Source organism: Heptranchias perlo, chromosome 1 (assembly GCF_035084215.1).
Source record: "Heptranchias perlo isolate sHepPer1 chromosome 1, sHepPer1.hap1, whole genome shotgun sequence".
In the NCBI taxonomy this organism is placed as follows: domain Eukaryota; kingdom Metazoa; phylum Chordata; class Chondrichthyes; order Hexanchiformes; family Hexanchidae; genus Heptranchias; species Heptranchias perlo.
The window spans coordinates 74,783,196-74,805,293 of NC_090325.1; the positions used below are offsets into that span (position 1 = coordinate 74,783,196).

Sequence of the window (22,098 nt, forward strand, 5' to 3'; positions counted from 1 at the left end):
AGCACTTTTGAATCCTGAGTCGGAAGATTGTGAGTTCAAGTCCCATTCCAGAAACTTGTGCACAAAATGTAGGCTGACATTCCAGTGCAGTACTGAGGGAGCGCTGCACCATCGGAGATGCTGTCTTTTAGATGAGACGTTAAACTGAAGCCCCATCTGCCCTCTCGGGTGGACATAAAAGATCCTATGGCACTATTTCAAAGAATGGCAGGGGAGTTCTCCCCAGTGTCCTGGCCAATATTCATCCCTCAATCAACATTACTAAAAAAAGAGATTATCTGATCATTATCTCATTGCTGTTTGTGGGACCTTGCTGTGCGCAAATTGGCTGCTGCGATTCCTACATTACAACAGTGACTACACTTCAAAAGTACTTTATTGGCTGTAAAGCGCTTTGGAATGCCCTGAGGTCGGGAAAGGCATTATATGAATGCCTTTCTTTCTTTCTTATCACTTTGTCCTCTTTCTCCATATCTCAACTGTTGCTTTTCCATTCAATAATTTTCAAGGACTTGTTAATTCACTATTTTTCAACCCTCCTAGGATTCCTGAGCAGGTTTCTCTCTTCCTATTTTCTTTGACATCCTTTTCCTCCTATTTCCAATTTTCCTTGACCATTGTTCATTGTTTTGTAACATTGCCTGGCCTATATTTCTCCCTCAACCAACACCTAAAAGCAAACTATCTGGTCATTATCACAATGCTGTTTGTGGGAGCTTGCTGTGCGCACATTGGCTGCCGCGTTTTCTACATTACAACAGTGATTACACTTCAAAAGTAGTTCATTAGCTGTAATGCGTTTTGAGACATCCTGAGGTTGTGAAAGGCGTTACATAAATGCAAGTCTTTCTTTCATTCAGCTATATACTTGCCAACATATTTTTCTTCATTTCTTATTTTTGGTAAAAAACCTAGATAAATAAATATCTGTTTTTGAAATTTGTAGAATCTGCTTCCACCAGTCTTTCAGGCAAAGCAGTCCAGATGATAACAATTGGCTGCCCCTCTTTTCCTACATAACTTGTGGTCACAGAAACAAACGTCCATGCATGCCCTTCCACACAAATATTCTACAATTGCACAATCTTTATTAGTACAGACTTCTAGCATTCCTGCAGTTATACGTACTGGATATAATATGCGACATAATCATCTCCTGAGAGACGAGGTAGATTTATAGATAAATCTTCTTTGGCCAATTCAGTAAATTTTGTAAGATCCTTCCAAGTACCCTGAGGGTAATCGAGGATGAATCCTGTAAATTATCATTTACCTATATTATCCAACAATTTAACAAAATGTCTAGATGGTGAATTTCCTTGGGGCTTTTCCCACTCCACCACCATATCTTTGCTGGAAGTTCAGCAGGAACTCCATTTAAGTGTGGTAAAATGGGGTTTCTGCCAAACCTCCAGCAAAGTTATGGTAAAAAATTGGGGAAGCCCTAAGAAAGTTCACACACTATTCTTTATCTAAATGTTGTTTTTTTTTTGTTATGCTCATCCAGGTGAGGGATATCAATGCAAAGTAACAGAGTAAGGCCCCCTCAGTTCTATGCCAACAATAGGGTAAGAACCATAAATCTATATAATTTCACAGCACAGAAAGAGGCCATTCAGCCCATCATGCCTGTGCCGGTTCTCTGCTGGAGCAATCCATTATTAATCTCACTGCCGCCCTAGTCCCATAGCCCAATATCTTCTTTTGCTTCAAATATTTATCCAATTTGGTAAGAATTTCACTATAGAATAATTTTTCTACTTCACCTTGCTGGAGTAGCACATATCAGAAATGTGGGTGTGCGCTGCGTATAATTTTCTCACCCTTTAAATTAATGGGTGGAAAATCGTGCACAGCACAGGCCTAAATTTCCAACATGTGTGCTCCCAGCAGACAAGGATCAAAAGTAGGAAAATTAACCCTTTATGTGTCGATTTCATAAACGAGTTGTGAAGATTTTCTCTGGTCTCTACTTTTAGCAAAATTGTAAACACATTTTAAAAGTACGCAGTTATGATTATGCTAGAATTACTGAACAAAGAAAATCTTCACAAACACCCTCATGATACTGATGGTCATAGTGACCAGAGGAATTCTTATCCCAAGAAGAAGGCCTATCATCACCTTCTCAAGGATAGCTAGGGATGGGCAAAAAATGCCGGCCTTGCCCACAACCTGAAAATGAATATTAAAAAAAGTTTCAATATTCAGAAGAGCCCCACTTTCTGCTCATGTGTGTTTGTTCCATTGCTGCCATTCTTACCGACTCTCTGGGGGTAACTTTGACTTTGGACAATAGTGTAAAACGGGTGATAACAAATCAGTAGTTATCAATGGAAATGAAAATTGGGAAAGATGTAAAACGGACTGCCGATTGGCTATCACCTGTTTTACGTTATCACCCAGTCAAAATTACCCCCTCTGAGTGAAATTGGCAATTTGTGAAGATTTATGGAGTTTTTGTGCTTTCTGCTCATGTGCACTAAAATCTGAGTTAAGATTGCCCAAACTTATTTCATATAGGACCTTTACAACAAGTAGAGATGGGAAACTTTTAACCTATCTTGAGATGCTTGAGATAGAAATGCACTGTACTAATAAACTGCATCTGTCATTGCTCACTGTTAATATTTTAACAGGCATTTTGCTAAACAATACTTATTAAGAATAAAATGTTATTTTATGAAGAAAAAATGAATTTCTTTACCCAAAGGCCTTCACCCAAGCCTGTAGTTCAGCAGCCTCTTTCTCAATCAGCAATCTGCCTACAATAGTGCCAATTCATAGTACAGACTAGGCAGCAAATAACGCTTCAACAAAAATTATTTCCTAGTTGGAGACTATTGTGTTTGTATAGTTTTTATTACTGAATGTGGCCTACTGACCGGTTTGGGGGCAGGGGGTGCGGGGGCGGGGGGGTTAGAAATCAATGAATTGAAAATCTTAGTATGTGTATAAGAACCAAACTCAACGGGAGGTAGTTCAGAATTATACTATGGAGAAAAACTGTTAAGAATAGATACATTTTCAGTAGCCGATGTCAATGGTTTTACACTGAGAAATTAAGAACAGGATATTTATTTTACCTATCTGAATCTAAAACAATAGGAGCCTTGACATAAATGTACATTCTTGTGAAAATAGACCTTGGTCTTTACTGATTACTTACTGTTATCCAGCATTCTGGAATGCAAAGCTCTGAATTCGTAATGGGTGAAAAATGTGCTCTGCCTCATTGCAGCTTCTAATCTCTACAAGTGTACCCTTGTCCTAAAAATTGCGTCAGTGCATTAGGGGTCACCCAGTGAATACTTACCACACGAAAGTCAATTACATTTCATCCTGTAGATAACAATAATTGGCTCTAAGATAACAGAATGTGCGCAGACAAAATAAACATGGCAACTGCATTCCCAGACAAGCAATTGCTGTAGAAAGCATAGAGTTGGTTGAAAATTTTGGTATCGGTAAATGAAATGTACCGGGTAATTACATTTATATAAATGTAGAATAAAAGGTTCTTTGTAAATATGAGAATGTTTTCCTGGACATAGAAAACACTCAAATGATTTTAGGAAACCAACATTTTTTGGAATCACTATGTGGACTTATGAATCATACATATTAACAATCGCATTAATGTAGTTAAACCAAAATTTAGTAATAAGAAAAAGCAACAATAAGAAAAGGCCATTCAGCATATTGAAGCTCATCCCGCTAGTTAGTACTGAACATTCCATGTCAGCATACAACCACATTTTGAACAATCCCAATATTCTTGTCTCCACAACCCAGCCAAGCAGATTATTCCAAAAAGTAAAGAGATTCTCTCCAATATCTGTTTTAAATTTAATTCTCATTAATTTAAAACCTCTGGCCCTTCTTTCCTTGCTTTATTTGAAGTAATTTTCTAGGTGTGCCTTTCTTACACCATGTAATTTTATAAAAATGTAGGAACATAGGAACAGGAGTATTCAGCCTCTCGAGCTGATTCCGCCATTCAATGAGGTCATGATTGATCTGTATCTTAACTCCATTTACCCGCCTAGGTTTCATGGGGGTTAAATTGGTTAACCCCCGAAAACGGGCGCTGGGATCAAGGTACGTAATGAACCCGCGCCAGTTAGTTGCGATGCAGGCAGCATGTAACATTCGTGCTGCCTGATGTTTTGAATGACTGCTGCATGCAGCCAGTGCTACCTGTGCTGTTGATTGGCTGCACGCATCAGCGGGAGCCCCGGTATCATAAGTGGCTCGCGTTTCTTAAAGGCAGCCTGCACCTCTTAAAGGGGAGGTGAATGGAGGCTGTAAGAAGTGGTGGGAGTCGTTTCAAAACTGAATCTGATACTTTAAGGAATGGTTGAACATGCGAGAGAGCGTGCACCAAAATTTTCTGATAATGCACTGAAGGCATGGTGCAAGAGGTGGAGAGAAGGAGGGACACCTCTAGACATATATTCAAGAGGCAGTGGGAGGAAGTAGCAGAGGAGGTAAATGCCAGGAGCATAGCTCCAAGAACATGAATGCAGTGCAGGAGGAAATTCAATGATTTAACATGAGTTATCAAGGTGAGTAAGTTCAACTTTCAAGTGGCATATTGTACCAACTGCACCGTTAGCATCATCTACTGCTCAATGTACTAAACCCCCATCACCCACCTACCAACAATCTCGTTCAATCCGTACTCAACCATTCAAATCATATGCTGCATCTCACCCTCACACATTTTCACTGTTGTACGCCTCACGCCCACAACTCACAGTTCACATACACTGCTAGATATTCAACCATGACAGCCACATCATCCAAACATCTTGACACAATTCCCTCTTTCTTGCAGGAGAAGGTGGCGCATAACAGGAGGCAGCAAAAATGAGCTGGAGGAGGACAAGTACACCTACACATCTTAACTCCCATGAAGGAGACAGTGCTGGCCATCATTGGAAGGGCCATCGCTGTGGTCGTGGCCACTGGTGGTGCTGGAGGGATCGATGATGAGGGTCTCTACATACCTAATCCTCCTTCTCTGTTCCCACTTCTCCCTCATCCCACAATCTTTTCTGACTCACGTGCTGCAGATGGTGTAAGCACGCACTCTCCTCTCCCCCCACCACAACACAACCTGTGTTCCTTTGTCATTTCAGATATGCAAGAACTGGGATCTTCCCAGTCAGAGGAGGCAGAAGAAGAAGACAGTGATTATGAAGAGACACTGTCACTCGATCTCACACTCGAAGCCATCAGCTCAGAGACTGACACTGTGCGTACTTTACAGGCTAGGATAGGGGAGGGATCGGCACATGGTGAGACATCGGGTACAAATGCGCAGGAGCCGGGGTTGGGGGAAAGGATACCACAGGTGCCAACTCGCTGGAGGGTGACGTCGAAAACTAGTTCTGCTGCAAGGGATTCAGATGATGACTTTGATGGGCCAGGCTACAGAAGAATGCTGATGGGTGTACACAACCAAATGCTTGTTCCACTGGAAAGCCTGCGAACAATGTCAAGGGGCATGGAGGAATCCAGCTCCAACTTGGCACAGGGCTTTGCACAGAGCTTGGACCCCATCCTTTCCCACATGAAAGGAACAGGTGGTCACCACCATCAGCACACCTGTGAAACCCACCATGATATAGCAGCTGATGACTGATGTCACAGCTTCCATTGTAGCACAAACATCTGCCATCCAAGGTCTGACTGCTGCCTTGGAAGCTCAGACTGCTGCTATCGTGGCTCTGGGGACCTGATCTCTGGGTGAGATCGAGTGACGGTGTCTTTTCATAATCACTGTCTTCTTCCTCTGCCTCCTCTGACTGGGAAGATTCCAGTTCTTGGGTGTGTGAAATGACAAAGGGACAAGGGTTGGGTTGTGGTGGGGGGAGAGGAGAAAGTAAGAAGTGCGTGCTTACACCATCTGCAGCACGTGAGTCAGAAAATATTGTGGGATGAGGGAGAAGTAGGAAGAGAGAAGGAGGATTAGGTATGCAGAGACCCTCATCTGTGTTGAAAGGGGCTTCCAGCAGGTCACAGCACTCCAGCAATTTGTTCTCCAACAGGTCACCAGCACTGCCGAGGCGCCGCCCCGGGAGAGTGGCAGTGGCGCCATGGAATCCTCTCTCAGGATGACAGCATTCTTGCTCACATCCCTGCTGCTCCACCAGTGCCCTTGCTGTTGCCTGTCTGCCAGCCAGCTCAGACTGCTGCAGCCCAGGCCGAGATGGTGCAGTCTGAAGCCGGGCCCTCTCGGCCCAGAGCTGCTCAAGGTCGTCCTCCAAGGCCATCTGCTGTCTCCTCAATTGAAGGTCAGCAGCCTTCCACTACCCATGCGCCAGCCAGTGGGGATGCACCTCATAGGAGCACTAGGAAAGGTAAAGGCACATGAACAACAGGCACTAAAGAAATGCACAAGGGTGAATAGTCTCATTTTGTTTGCATAATTTCATCTGTTAATTTATAAGTGTGGATTTGAATTTGCATTTGGTGGTGGTTTTTATTTCTGCGACGAGCTGAGGGAGGAAGCAATGTGTAATCATAAGGAGGACAAGTTGATGGTCACGTGAGAGAGGGAAGGTAAGGAGTGTGGGACTGTTGGTGAATGGGGAGGTGCCGTTGAGGTTACTGGTATCGCTCATTAATAATTTGATCACTCAGAGTCCTGGCAGACAGGGCCCGTCTACCTTGTAGCCTCCCTGCCTCTTCTCCACTTGCTGCTGCACTTCCTCCTCCTCCTCCTCCGCTTCCTCTTCCTCTTGCTCAAGTTCTCGCCTGATAGGCGGTGGCGAGGGCCGTTGCCTCATAATGGCCAGGTTGTGCAGCATGCAGCATGCAACCACAAATCTTGATACCCACTGAGTTGAGTACTGCAGGGTCCTCCAGAATGGTCCAGGCAGCAGAAGCATTGCTTGAAGATGCCTGTGGTGTGCTCGATGATGTTCCTCGTGGCCGCATGGTTCTCATTGAACGCCTGCTGTGCACATGTGCCATATGAGCCATTTCATGAGGGGACACCTTTGGCGCCCAGTTGCCAGCCTTTGACTTGCCATGCTGGTTGAAATAAGGTGGAACAGTGGACTGCCACAGGATGAAGGAATCGTGACTGCTGCCAGGATAGCGGGCATTGACCTGCATGATGCGCTGCCTGTGGTCACACACCAACTGCACATTGAGAGAGTGGAATCCTTTTCTGTTCATGAATATGGCCGATTTCAGATGAGGAGCACGCATAGCAATACACGTGCAGTCGATGGCACCCTGCAACATGGGGAAGCCTGCAATGTGAGCAAAGCCTCACCCTCGCTCCTCCTGCTTGTCTCTGGCAAGAGAGAACGAGATGAATCTGTTTCTCATTGCGTACAGAGCCTCAGTGACCTCCCTTATACGGCACTGCACTGCAAACTGCGAGATGTTGCTTATATCTCCAGCAGCAGCCTGAAAGGAGCCAGAGCCATAAAAATTAAGAGCCACGGTCACCTTGACAACCACAGGCAATGCTGTCCTTGCCTTATTTTGAGGCTGCAGTTGTGGCTGCAGCAGTTGACAAATCACAGTCACGACCTCTTTAGCGAATTGCAAACGTCTGATGCACCGTTCGTTGCTGAAGTTGAGGTAAGAGAATTGGTCCCTGAAGACACTCCGCAGATATGACCTCCTGGTGAGTGCCCTGCTCCTCCTCCTCCTCTCTCTTCTAACAGCTTGTCCTGCTCTTTGTGGCCTCTCCTCATTCTCCTAAACATGTTCAATTCTGAGAGGAAGCCCCAACAGGCCACCCATGTCTGGAAGCAACTTTTATCAGCACAATATTTTAAATGCCATTGAAAGTTCTGCAAGACCAGCCAGACCACTCTCTATAGAATACTGAAACTTTAGCAAAGTATAGGAAACTTCCAAAAATATGTACAATTGCACCAGCGGCCAGATGAAATAATCCAGCAACTAACCTGTAAGTATTTCAAGATCCCTTTAAATAGCACTGGTGGTGGGGGTGGGGAGGGGAGTCTTTCATGCCATTTAAGTCATGTTCAGCTGGGCGAGTTGGCGGGAGTCTGGAATTCCAAAATTTTATTGGTTGCTTCAAGTCAGCGTTGCACACTGATTCGCACCATCATCTCCCTGTTCTATATGCTGCCGACGTTCGTTTGGTGCACTTACACAAACCCATTTACTAAGATGGTGTTATATACAATCATATGTTGCCAGGAAATAACTTAATAAATTTCATGTGACAAATATTTTCCTGCTGCCGAATCCACCAGGAACATTGATTCTTTTGATGAGTTGGTTGAAAATAAGTTGGGTGTAAGTTTGCTTTTTCTCCCACCACTTTTGGACTGGGCAAAAAGGAGCTGCTGCCAGACTCATAGCGAAAGGTTGGTCAGTGGGACTACTAAGCCTTCAATTGATTGCTTTGTCTGGCCTACTCCTGTTCCTATGCCCAATGTTCAAGCCAAAATACTCAAGGCAAATGCTTACCTGTCAGTGCAGACAAGCAGTCTGCAGCCTCTATTGCAACGAATATTAAGCAATACATAAGCCTTGAAATGTGATAAGCTTTAGATCTGATCACCTATTATACAGGCAATAATTACCTTAACAACCTAATGCACCGACTCAGCATTATATTACCCACAAGCCACTTTCTCCAAATAACAATTTGGCAGTGTAAGAAAACTACACATTAATTGGTGCGACTCCACACTCCCATTAATCACCATTCTCTAACACGCAAATAGCCGCATGTGTAATGTAATATCAATAGGAATTTGCAGGCTATAGTTCCTTAAGTAAGCCATGTTTATTTATTCGCTTCTCTCTCCAGTGTCATCTTTTCCTCTCATTGCCAGTTGATCAATATGAATTTACATGTAGAATGCACTTTCTTGCAGGATGGCTGCTCACCCTACCTGGGGGGAATGGGTCAAGGGAAAAATGACCGTTAAATCTAACTATCTCTGGAATATTCAGTCACCTGTTCTGCTTTTTGGAAATCATGGGATCATAGAAATTTCAACACAGAACATAACAATTTGGTCCATTGCATCTGTGCCAGTGCTAACTTCACATATGAAGCCAATCCCATTTCCCAGCTCTTTCCCCCTATCTTTTAATATTTTTCCTCTTCAAGTATTAATCTAAGTCTTTCTTAAATGCCATGATTGATTCAGTTATAATAATATATTTCATATTCTAATAACTCTTTGCATGAAAGGGGGTAATTTTAAAAATAAAAAAAATGTGAAACCCGACCCCAACCTGCCTCCAATGCGTCCACTTCCGGTTTTAATGGAGGCGGGTTGGGGGATGGGCGAGTAACCTGCTCTCCAGAGGTGGGTCCTTCCTTAAAATATTTTAATGAGGCAGCTTGCCTCAAATTTAACCTCTGTTTCACATTTAACTCCTGAGGGCCAGATTTCCCTGGAGAAGCAGGAGTGCTTCCCCCCGCCCATCAAGCTACCCTCTAAACCACCCCATGATCCGACCCACTCGATCGGCCGACCGCACCCCTCCGCAATTTGACCCCCTCCTCCCCCGCGCGATCGGACATCCGATGTCCGACTCACCTTCCTCCGATCTCCGATGTTCAACTGCCCCCTGATGTCTAACTCATCCCCCTCGCCGATGTCTGATGTCCAACTCCCCCCACTGATATCCCATGTCCAACTCCCCCCCTCCCCCCTTGATGTCTGATTCCCTCCCCCCTCCCCCCCAACGTCCGACTCACCTCTGCTCCGCTCCCCGGTTGTCTACCCACCTGACAGTCAGTCAGCCTCTCAATCCGACTGGCTGTGACCGGAAAACCGATTCAAAAAATTTAAATCAGGTCCTGCCGTTAAATCTGGCAGGACCTCCGGGAAACCCATATTTCCGGGTTTCCCGGCCGCTAAATCTCCCTCCCCCCGCTCCCTTCCCGCCTCCTCGTTATCGGGCCCAAAGTTTCTAATCTCTTCATTTATGCTTTCAGTACTAATCCTAAATTTATGCTCATTGATTTCAACTAACCGACCACTGGAAATAATGTTTCACTATTTACCTTCTCACATACTTTCAAAACGCCAAACACTTTTATTTGATCATCTTTAACCTCTACTCCAGTCAATATAGACTGGGGACATATTTCTAGGCAGGCCCAAGGGGAGGAGGGTGGATTGACTGTCTGCGGCTGGAATTTGGGGTGGAGCCCAGTTCAACAAGGATTCCTCCTCCCGCCCCCAACCCATTTTTTTAATCTCCATCCATTTTCTGATGGGGAGGGGGCATGAATTATCAACTTCATACGATGCATCCTGTTGATATTTACATATTTAAGTGGAGGGCATCAGAATGGGGAAAATTCCTTAAATATTAGTGCACGATGCTTATACTACATCAGCATGGTATATGTACTCATGTCAACTGAGCCATACACACTGTTATAGTCTAGGTCCAATCTCTCTCTGATGTTAAGCTAGCTGATCCTAGTCTGGGATGCACACTAGGGGATTAGATTTTGACTTTGTTTGACAGTGTAAAATGGATGATAGCAAATTGGCAGCTTCAATGCAAATGAAAATCGGGAGAGATGTAAAATGGGCTGCTGTTTCACTATCAGTCGTTTTACACTAGCGCACAAAATCAAAATCTACCCCAGGGTGTTATAATTACCTCAGTCCCCCTTGGTTAGGCAGGAGAACATTCAGACAGGGTTCTTGCTCCTACTGGAAAGTCCAAGTGCATGGATAAGATAGAGCTTGGCTGTGACACTCCCCGAAGTTAAATAGCCCACTGACACGGTCCAGACTCAAACATGAGGAGTGGGCCTGAATTCTTTTTAAAAAATCATTTAGCTCAGAGATTATTGTAATGCATCTACCAAACAACAATAACTGCACTTCAAATGTACTTAATTGACTGTAAAGCGCTTTGGGACATCCTGAGGTCATGAAAGGTGCTATATAAATGTAACTCTTTCTTTTTATCTATCTGTATATTCCCTCCCAAGTGCCGGACCCCTGCACTATTCATTCCCTTCTCGGCCCATCCAAATGCTCCAACTCCAGTTTCATTCCTTTCTCCTAACAAAGACCTCTCTGATGTTCAAGGCCTTTTTCTCTGCTTTCACAGTATCACAGTACAGGAGGAGGCCATTCAACCCATTGTGCTTGTGCTGGCTCTATCTTGCCCTGCTCTTCAAAATCCACCCAACAAGCTCAGGCCCAAAAGCTACCGATTCCCCATACTGTCACCGACAAGTTTCAATGTGAAAATTACCTCTCCCACACTCATTCCCTGATAATACTTTGTTGAGTTGGCTGCTAGAAAAGATATGTTTATTGAGAAACCTCTATCAAATATGCAGCATGGAGAGAATCAAATCATGTTACTATAAACAAAGTGCAAGTGACAGATAACTTGAATATTACTGATGCTACTTGGAATAGATGCAAAATTAGCTGGAATAAAATGAATTTATAGACTAAAGTAAAAATATAACAGGTAAAATTCTTGAATGAATACATGAAGGATGAAAGCATAAATATGTTCCATGATGTCATTTTCCAAATAATAATAATAACGTACCTGCCATTTTCATGAATGGATTTTTTTCTTTTGCAACCTATTCTGTAATTAATTCCCACAAACTACAGAATCTGAAATCAAAACTTATTTAATTATAATCAGGATCTAATAAATAGCATCCAATGTCACATTGTAAATCTGTCAGAACTAATCTAACATAATTCCCGCTATGATCTCAAAAATAATCAAACTCACAGTGGGAGGTCTCTATGGATGTCGACCGTTAGTTGTTCCAAATCACTATGTAACACAGTGGGAGGTGATGCAGTTTGGAACCATGGCCTTGTTACATTTCAGCTGCCTGGGTTTATTTGATTTTAGCAGTACATTCATTTTTTAACCGATGTGAAACACTAGCATTTTGTGACAAAATAAAAGTAACACGCATTTCTCCATGAAAAAGCAAAACAAACAAAAAAAATCTCCATTGTGTGCAAATTAATTTGAAAGAATTGCAAATGGTTCCTTTTGCTGTCATTTGCACAAATTGCATTATAAAGATGTCAGAAGAACAGTATTTATGGTGCTTGCTTGTTCTACCAGCTTTTACATTTTATGAAAACACACCTTATTTGGCATTATACTGTATACTTTACAGCGGGAACCTTTTTTTCCCACATACATGGTTATCTTAATTTCCTGGTATGCAATTTGCTGCCAAATTCTCTATTGATAGCTTTAGTGGATAAAAATAACCACAGTTGGTTTTAATTCACTAGAAAGTCTCTGGAACATTTCCTGTGTGCTATTTAATTAGAATTGATATTGGGCACACTTTTAAAAGATTTGCCTGAGTTTGTTCAGTTCACCACAGACTTTGTCTGATGGGATATTAGCACATGAATGCTCAACATGTTAGTCTGAAATTCCTCTTTCCTACCAGTGCAGCGTTAACCAATTGACTTTAAAAGGGTTAGCAGTTCTACTAAAATAGCTAAGGGAGGAATTCAAAATGAATGCTTTGTTCGTATGCTAACACAATATAACGTCATTTCTGGATCCTTGTGTGAAAATCCAACAAAATGTTTTCCAGAAATTTCACATAGAGCTGATATTTGAAGCTTCTTTGTAATACCGTTATTTAACTTTGGTAGGGCAATTCCATGTTGATATAAGGAGAGATTTCATGTTCTCAGGCCAATAGCATAGGAGCAGAACAGGCATTGGGTTAAAAGCCATATAGCCACTTTTGAATTGAGTCCAATTTTCAAGCAGGCATTTTATAGAGGCCTAAAGTTAACTGCTGAAAATGAGCCGTATCCTCATTTTAATAATATATTGTATCTGTTTAGGCCAGGATTGAGTTGGGTGATCATTTCATCTGTATTGATATTGGTGTAGTTAAGTACAGGAAGTTCCCTTTGGCCTAGGAATGTAGGTATGATTGACAGCTGCATATAGTTAGTTAAAATGGATGATCAGTAAAGAGTGTGGGTGTAGCTTTCAACTTGGTGGGGCGGCGGGGGGGAGTGGGCAATATCAGAGTGGCTACCCATTATAACCCCTGTCCGATTTTCTTTTCCCTTAAAGTCAGACGGGATGTATAATGGGTGGAGTGTATAATGGGCGGGGTGTAGAACGGGTGGAGTGTATAATGGGCGGGGTGTAGAACGGGTGGAGTGTATAATGGGCGGGGTGTAGAACGGGTGGAGTGTATAATGGGCGGGGTGTAGAACGGGTGGAGTGTATAATGGGCGGGGTGTAGAACGGGTGGAGTGTATAATGGGCGGGGTGTAGAACGGGTGGAGTGTATAATGGGCGGGGTGTAGAACGGGCGGGGTGTATAATGGGTGGAGTGTAGAACGGGTGGAGTGTATAATGGGCGGGGTGTAGAACGGGTGGAGTGTATAATGGGCGGGGTGTAGAACGGGCGGGGTGTATAATGGGTGGAGTGTAGAACGGGTGGAGTGTATAATGGGCGGGGTGTAGAACGGGTGGAGTGTATAATGGGCGGGGTGTATAATGGGCGGGGTGTAGAACGGGTGGAGTGTATAATGGGTGGAGTGTAGAACGGGTGGAGTGTATAATGGGCGGGGTGTATAACGGGTGGAGTGTATAATGGGCGGGGTGTAGAACGGGCGGGGTGTATAATGGGTGGAGTGTAGAACGGGTGGAGTGTATAATGGGCGGGGTGTATAACGGGTGGAGTGTATAATGGGCGGGGTGTAGAACGGGCGGGGTGTATAATGGGCGGGGTGTAGAACGGGTGGAGTGTATAATGGGCGGGGTGTAGAACGGGCGGGGTGTATAATGGGCGGGGTGTAGAACGGGCGGGGTGTATAATGGGCGGGGTGTAGAACGGGCGGGGTGTATAATGGGTGGAGTGTAGAACGGGTGGAGTGTATAATGGGCGGGGTGTAGAACGGGTGGAGTGTATAATGGGCGGGGTGTAGAACGGGCGGGGTGTATAATGGGCGGGGTGTAGAACGGGCGGGGTGTATAATGGGTGGAGTGTAGTACGGGTGGAGTGTATAATGGGCGGGGTGTAGAACGGGTGGAGTGTATAATGGGCGGGGTGTAGAACGGGCGGGGTGTAGAACGGGTGGAGTGTATAATGGGCGGGGTGTATAATGGGCGGGGTGTAGAACGGGTGGAGTGTATAATGGGCGGGGTGTAGAACGGGCGGGGTGTATAATGGGTGGAGTGTAGAACGGGTGGAGTGTATAATGGGCGGGGTGTATAACGGGCGGGGTGTATAATGGGCGGGGTGTAGAACGGGTGGAGTGTATAATGGGTGGGGTGTAGAACGGGCGGGGTGTATAATGGGCGGGGTGTAGAACGGGCGGGGTGTATAATGGGTGGAGTGTAGAACGGGTGGAGTGTATAATGGGCGGGGTGTAGAACGGGTGGAGTGTATAATGGGCGGGGTGTAGAACGGGCGGGGTGTATAATGGGCGGGGTGTAGAACGGGCGGGGTGTATAATGGGTGGAGTGTAGAACGGGTGGAGTGTATAATGGGCGGGGTGTAGAACGGGTGGAGTGTGTAATGGGCGGGGTGTAGAACGGGCGGGGTGTAGAACGGGTGGAGTGTATAATGGGCGGGGTGTATAATGGGCGGGGTGTAGAACGGGTGGAGTGTATAATGGGCGGGGTGTAGAACGGGCGGGGTGTATAATGGGTGGAGTGTAGAACGGGTGGAGTGTATAATGGGCGGGGTGTAGAACGGGTGGAGTGTATAATGGGCGGGGTGTATAATGGGCGGGGTGTAGAACGGGCGGGGTGTATAATGGGCGGGGTGTAGAACGGGCGGGGTGTATAATGGGCGGGGTGTAGAACGGGCGGGGTGTATAATGGGCGGGGTGTAGAACGGGCGGGGTGTATAATGGGCGGGGTGTAGAACGGGTGGAGTGTATAATGGGCGGGGTGTAGAACGGGCGGGGTGTATAATGGGCGGGGTGTAGAACGGGCGGGGTGTATAATGGGTGGGGTGTAGAACGGGCGGGGTGTATAATGGGCGGGGTGTAGAACGGGTGGAGTGTATAATGGGTGGGGTGTAGAACGGGTGGAGTGTATAATGGGCGGGGTGTAGAACGGGCGGGGTGTATAATGGGTGGGGTGTAGAACGGGTGGAGTGTATAATGGGCGGGGTGTAGAACGGGTGGAGTGTATAATGGGCGGGGTGTAGAACGGGCGGAGTGTATAATGGGCGGGGTGTAGAACGGGCGGGGTGTATAATGGGTGGGGTGTATAATGGGCGGGGTGTAGAACGGGTGGAGTGTATAATGGGCGGGGTGTAGAACGGGTGGAGTGTATAATGGGCGGGGTGTAGAACGGGCGGGGTGTATAATGGGCGGGGTGTATAATGGGCGGGGTGTAGAACGGGTGGAGTGTATAATGGGCGGGGTGTAGAACGGGTGGAGTGTATAATGGGCGGGGTGTAGAATGGGCGGGGTGTATAATGGGCGGGGTGTAGAACGGGCGGGGTGTATAATGGGCGGGGTGTAGAACGGGTGGAGTGTATAATGGGCGGGGTGTAGAACGGGCGGGGTGTATAATGGGCGGGGTGTAGAACGGGTGGAGTGTATAATGGGTGGGGTGTAGAACGGGCGGGGTGTATAATGGGCGGGGTGTAGAACGGGTGGAGTGTATAATGGGCGGGGTGTATAATGGGCGGGGTGTAGAACGGGTGGAGTGTATAATGGGCGGGGTGTAGAACGGGCGGGGTGTATAATGGGCGGGGTGTAGAACGGGTGGAGTGTATAATGGGCGGGGTGTAGAACGGGTGGAGTGTATAATGGGCGGGGTGTAGAATGGGCGGGGTGTATAATGGGCGGGGTGTAGAATGGGCGGGGTGTAGAACGGGTGGAGTGTATAATGGGCGGGGTGTAGAATGGGCGGGGTGTATAAAGGGTGGGGTGTATAAAGGGTGGGGTGTATAATGGGCTGGGTGTAGAATGGGCGGGGTGTATAATGGGCGGGGTGTAGAATGGGCGGGGTGTAGAATGGGCGGGGTGTAGAACGGGTGGAGTGTATAATGGGCGGGGTGTAGAATGGGCGGGGTGTATAAAGGGTGGGGTGTATAAAGGGTGGGATGAATAATGGGCTGGGTGTCTAACAGGTGAGGTGTACACCGGGCGGGGTGTATAATAGTTGGGATGAATAATGGGCTGGGTGTATAATAGGTGGCAAATTCGATATCACCCATTTTATGCCCCTGTCGAAGTTGAATGTTTCCGGCGTATGTTTTTAAGCTGTGAGGTCTTTCGAGTTTGCTATCAACCGAATTTAATAAGTAAACTCACATAGTGACCCATTTTGATTTCATTGTGTCCTATTTATACCCATTTCCAGGACATATTTGAGAGGTCAAAGGTTGGAGACCCCATATGCCAGCTCCGCACTCCATGGGGACTTTATGCGCACTTCTGGTCACGGGTTGGGTGAGAGCTGCTCCAATGCCCCTGAAGCAGGTGTTGCTAAGCACAATATAATTTAACAAACTTGAAACGATGTCACAATGCCTGCGCGTTGGTTTCCTCGATTTCCGCTGGATCATGTACAGGCTGCCCCCATATAAACAGGGCTCTTGGTTTCTTTACGCTGCAATTCAAATGTTGACAAAGTTAAAAAGAGAGGCAATAACTGGAACAGAAGAGTGAGGAATTAATGTTTGTTCATTGAGGTGAGAAAACTTGTAAAGTTCACAACTGCAGTATGACCACACTGTAGGCCGGAGCTGACATGTTCAGCACCACAACCATCACCATCAACCCAATGGGCATCCTATTTGACATTCCTTTATACATATACTAATTGGAAGAAGAGGAAAAAGAATAAGCATTTGGACAGCAAGGAAGTCAGTTATCATCATAGGAAGAGGGCACCTCCGCACCATCCCATTGCCACCCTAATATATTAGACCTAAAGATATTTTCTCAACAGAACATTGCAGCGATTCTTTCATAGCATTCAAATCAGGATGGCAGTGATTGAGCTGTGCAACATGCTGCAGGATAACCTAAATCACACTCTAGGGCAGGCATAGTACTGCTAGTGCCAATCAAGGCGCTAAAACTGCCTTGAATTCTTTTGCCTTAGGCTCTTTCCAGGGACCCAGTGAAAGAAAGAAAAGAAGAACTTGCATTCACATAGTGCCTTTCATGACCTCAGGACATCCCATAGCACTTTTGAAGTAGTCGCTGCTTTAATGTAGGGAAATACAGCAGCCAATTTGTACACAGCAAGGTCCCACAAACAGCAATGAGATAAATGATTAGATAATCTGTTTTAGTGATGTTGGTTGGGGGATAAATGTTGGCCAGGGCATCAGAAGAACTCCCCTGCTTGTCTTCAAATCATGCCATGGAATCTTTTCCATCCACCTGAGAGGGCAGACAGGGCCTCAGTTTAGCATCTCATCTGAAAGACAGTATCTCCAACAGTGTAACACTCCCTCATGCTGCACTGAAATATCAGCCTCGATTATGTGCTCAAATTTCTGGAGTGGGGCTTGAACCCATGACCTTCTGACTTAGAGGTGGGAGTGGTATCACTAAGCTAAGGCTAACACAGTGGGGACATCAGCAACCTGAGTCAGTGCCTTGGAATGCCCGAACAGAGCAATGCTCCTCCCACCCACCTGACCCTGCAGTAACTCCAATTCATCAACCATCAAATGGATTCCCGTATTGCACTACTTCATTACTGTTTCCTACCTCCACATTTATATTGCTAAACACTGAGTTTTGACAGCAATTTTTGCCCTCCAAATAGCCTTTCTAAAGGCGGAAATATATAATGGAAACATCTTCAGTCTTTTTAAAGGCCAAAAGTGGGGCCTTTATGTGAGGTGAATGACTGGACAGCAAAGGAAGGGGAGAGTACAGGAGTTCAGTGTGTAGTTCAAAGGGGAAAAGGTAAGGGTAGTGATGGAAGTTAGGGAGTGGTAGGAAGGAGATGGGTAGTGGGAAGGTGAAGTGGGAAGTTATGCAATTGGAGCAATAGAGAAAAGGGATGCATGAGTGATTGGGGGAGGGGTAGGAAGAGAGTTACTGAGGGCTACATTTTCATGCAACCCGCACCCCACATGCAGCCATCAGCCTTTGGTGGCTCCTTTCCCCGGAACACCATACCATAACCACCCATCACCTCCCATCCAAAAGGAAAAAAGAAAAAGACAGTGAAAGAGAGGCAGAAGAGGACAGAGAGAGAAGGGAAAAGAAGTTAAGAGGAGAGTATAGGATTGTCACAACGGCAGTAAATGTGAATCGTACTAGAATGTCAAATTATCTTTCATTGTCTCCAGGATGATGGTTCAGATGCCCCATCTGAAACATAGGGGGTGAAATTCTGTGGGGGTTCTCCTGCTCGTCGATCCATTGGAAATCCCAGAAAAACAGTGTTTATGGCATTTTTATGGGGTTTTGGCTCTTCCACTAAAGTTAAGACAGATGATTGAGACAATCCCCTTAATATACACCTGTCAGCCTTTGAGTTTAAGCCAAGGGAACTACGTTTAGCTCAACAGCAACATTTTAAACATTTTTTACACCAAGATTTCGCGACCTCTGCCCCCCTCCCCCCCACCCACCCACCCCAGGCAGCATCTGTGGAGAAAGAAACAGAGTTAAAGTTTCAGGTCGATGATCCTTTCTCCACAGTGCTGCCTGACTTGCTGGGTATTTCCAGCATTTTCTGTTTTTTTTATTTCAGATTTCCAGCATCCGCAGTTTTTTGCTTTTGATTTAGTTCTAGGAAATGTTTGCTTTCATTGTGCTGGGTTTATCATATTGAAAATCTGCAGGGTCCTTAATGGAATATAAAGTCACAATATTAAACAACTCACAACAGCAATGTACTCCTTGACCTAATTCAAGCTTTTTCCATAACCTAGAGTACCTCTGTGCTGCCTCAGTTTGAGCACACAGATAGAACTTCCAGATGAAACAAGAGCATTTAGAGTGTGGGCCACTTCACCCAGCTGAACAACCACCAAATTTTTCACCTGTACCAGCCTACTAGCCCCAGGCTGGTCAGACTTATGCTGTTAAGAAGGTTGATTGGACTTCATTTACACTGTACCAACCGCAGCTGAAACAAACTCAATGTTAAAAGCACTCACTTTTAGCAGGTGCGAGAGGCAGTGACACAGGAAACAATACACCAAGCACAGCTTCTGGATTCCACTTAGTTACTCATAAGTTCTGCTTGTTATCCTTGTTTGCATATGGAATTCATGGTAGTCACTGACCACTGCTCATTGACAAGTGAGTTTGTAATTATTATAAAATTTGGTGCTTACATTGCACATTCATTCTGTTTTTTGTAATCTACAAAGTTTGGAGTGTCTTTTTCCTACTGTTGAGACTTAAGGGTAGATCTTGACTTTGTCCGATTGTGTAAAACAGGTGATAGTGAGTCGGCAGCCCATTTTACAACACTCCTGATTTTTATTTCCATTGACTTGAATTACATTCGGAACACTCCACTCCTCCAGCACACATCCACAATCAATAGAACCCAAGAGTGCTCCTCTAGGCCCCACTAGGAAACCTTTAGCCTCTCCTGCCCAGCCTTCCCTCACACTCCCCCAACCACGAATGGATCCGAGCCCCCCTTAACTGCTTACCTGATGCAGGGGACTGTTCCTTCAGGTCCCCAATGGAGGCTTCCTGCCGTGGGAAATCACGCTCCCGCCCGCTGGCCACCTCGTCATTCTCACTGGGTTCGGGTGAGAGTCCACGCTGCAACGTGGTAATGAGGCCCAGTCATTAAAATTGGTTGGGCCTTGCTTCATTCCTGACTGCTGGGTGCACTGCTCACTTCAGGCCCCCCACCACGAGTTAAAATCAACCTCATAATAGCCAGGGCCTCCTCTATTTCTACCCCCATTTGCCTCGGGATCTTTGGATGTATCCCATCAAGTGCCTTTACTCTAAACCTAACTGTGTTATATTTAACCTGGGAGTGCTTGATGCTGACATCGAGTACCTGAAATAAAAAATGTTCTATTCTCCAGTACTAACATCCCTCACCCCGATCAGCACATAACTGATTAGAAAAACATTTTTCCAGATAAGTGAAATCCTCCTTGCTACTGATAAGCTGAATACCGATCAAGGCATTTATAAGTACAAATAGAGCATTGAATCATAGAATGTTACAGCACGGAAGGAGGCCATTCGGCCCATTGAGTCCGTGCCGGCTCTCTGCAAGAGCAATCTGGCGAGTTCCATTCCCCTGCCCTTTCCCTGCAGCCCTGCAAATTTTTTCCCTTCAAGTACTTATCCAATTCCCCTTTGAAAGCCACGATTAAATCTGCCTTCCCCAGCCCCTCGGGCAGTGCATTTCAGATCATAACCACTCGCTGTGTAAAAAAGTTTTTCTTCATGTTGCCTTTGGTTCTTTTGCCAATCACCTTAAATCTATGTCCTCTGGTTCTTGACCCTTCCCCCAATGGGAACAGTTTCTCTCTATTTATTCTGTCTGGACCCTTCATGATTTTGAATACCTCTATCAAATCTCCTCTCAATCTTCTCTACTCTAAGGAGAACAACCCCAGCTTCTCCAGTCTATACACGTAACAGAAGTCCCTCATCCCTGGAATCATTCTAGTAAATCTTTTCTGCACCCTCTCTAAGGCCTTCACATCCTTCCTAAAGTGCAGCGTCCAGAATTAGACACAATACTCCAGTTGTGGCCGAACCAGTGTTTTATAAAGGTTCATTATAACTTCCTTGCTTTTGTACTCTATGCCTCTATTTATAAAGCCCAGGATCCCGTATGCTTTTTTAACCGCTTTTTTAACCTGCCCTGCCACCTTCAACAATTTGTGCACATATACCCTCAGGTCTCTCTGTTCCTGCATCCCTTTTAGAGTTGTACCCTTTAGTTTATATTACCTCTCCTCATTCTTCCTATCAGGAGGAGAGTTTACTTTAACTGACAATATAATAACTGCAAAAAGTAAAATAAATTACACATATTTATCTATGTTAACGGACCTTTGCTTGGACATATAAAATGTGACAGACGTTTCAAAGGATCCAATTGCAAAATCTGGTCTAAATGCCTGTACCCACTTTAATATGTATATAAAACTGATGTTTACTTCTTAACAAAATTCTGATTATAATCCATTACTCTTTGTAAAAGAGGTGGTTAAAATGTTAATACAGAATGTGTACAGGCAATTTTTGAACTTTGAATTAGTCTTTTTTATAATATAAGTTCGGAAAAAATAAGCTTGTAACATTTAGCTTTATAACCCTGATCAACAAAGATGTCACTGCGAGTGAATCGTACATGATAACACAACTGATTTCCACACACAGGGGTCTGCACTCTATTCATACCAGATCACTAGTGATTTACATATTTAAACTTAAAATTATGTATGTAATTTTCCAAAACCATTTGCTACGTGGGAAAGATTAAAGGCAGAGCAATAATAGCAGACAACCCCTCAATGAGGCTATTAATCCCCTTGCAATTTCCTCCTACCTATCTGTTATTATAGTTATGATTAACAACACAATCTATAAAGCTAACACTTGTCTCATTAGTGAGAGGTTTAAATTTAACAATCCCGCAAGTTCCTCTAACTAGGTTTATGTTAGAGTCATTCCCATCATGTCATGTCCTACCCAAAGAGAGTGGCATCTTAAAGACATTAGTGACAAGCACATAGATACAGCATGCAGTAAAACCAATCACTGCCTATCAAACCGAATACAGACAAGACAGTGCAACTTTATCAAGCTGATATGAACTATTACATATTTAATACAGGTTTATTTTGAATCATTGCATAAAAGAATGATTATAAATTGTAACTCATTTTTGATAGTCCTACATTATGATGGCTTCAGACACTTGATCTAGTAATACCATTTCTGTTGGTTTGCAACAGCAATTGTATGTTTTGTCCGGAAGTTTACACTGCTTCATTGTGGGGTAGGCTGTAACACAACCTGAATGATAAAGATAACTGGAACCATCAGCCAATCCACTGGAAATATATTTTAATCTCCGCAGTATCACTACTGACCTTTATGATCATGAACTGGGAGGATGGGGATACTGATAAAATACTGTTGTGCCTTT

General features: G+C 44.7%; 1 long non-coding RNA gene across 1 annotated transcript in view; it reads left to right on the top strand.

Annotated features, from left to right (window-relative positions):
- The window catches only part of LOC137332014 (uncharacterized), a 168,346-nt gene that overhangs the window by 110,971 nt on the left and 35,277 nt on the right, over positions 1 to 22,098 (top strand). The gene's annotated exons all lie outside the window — the stretch shown is intronic.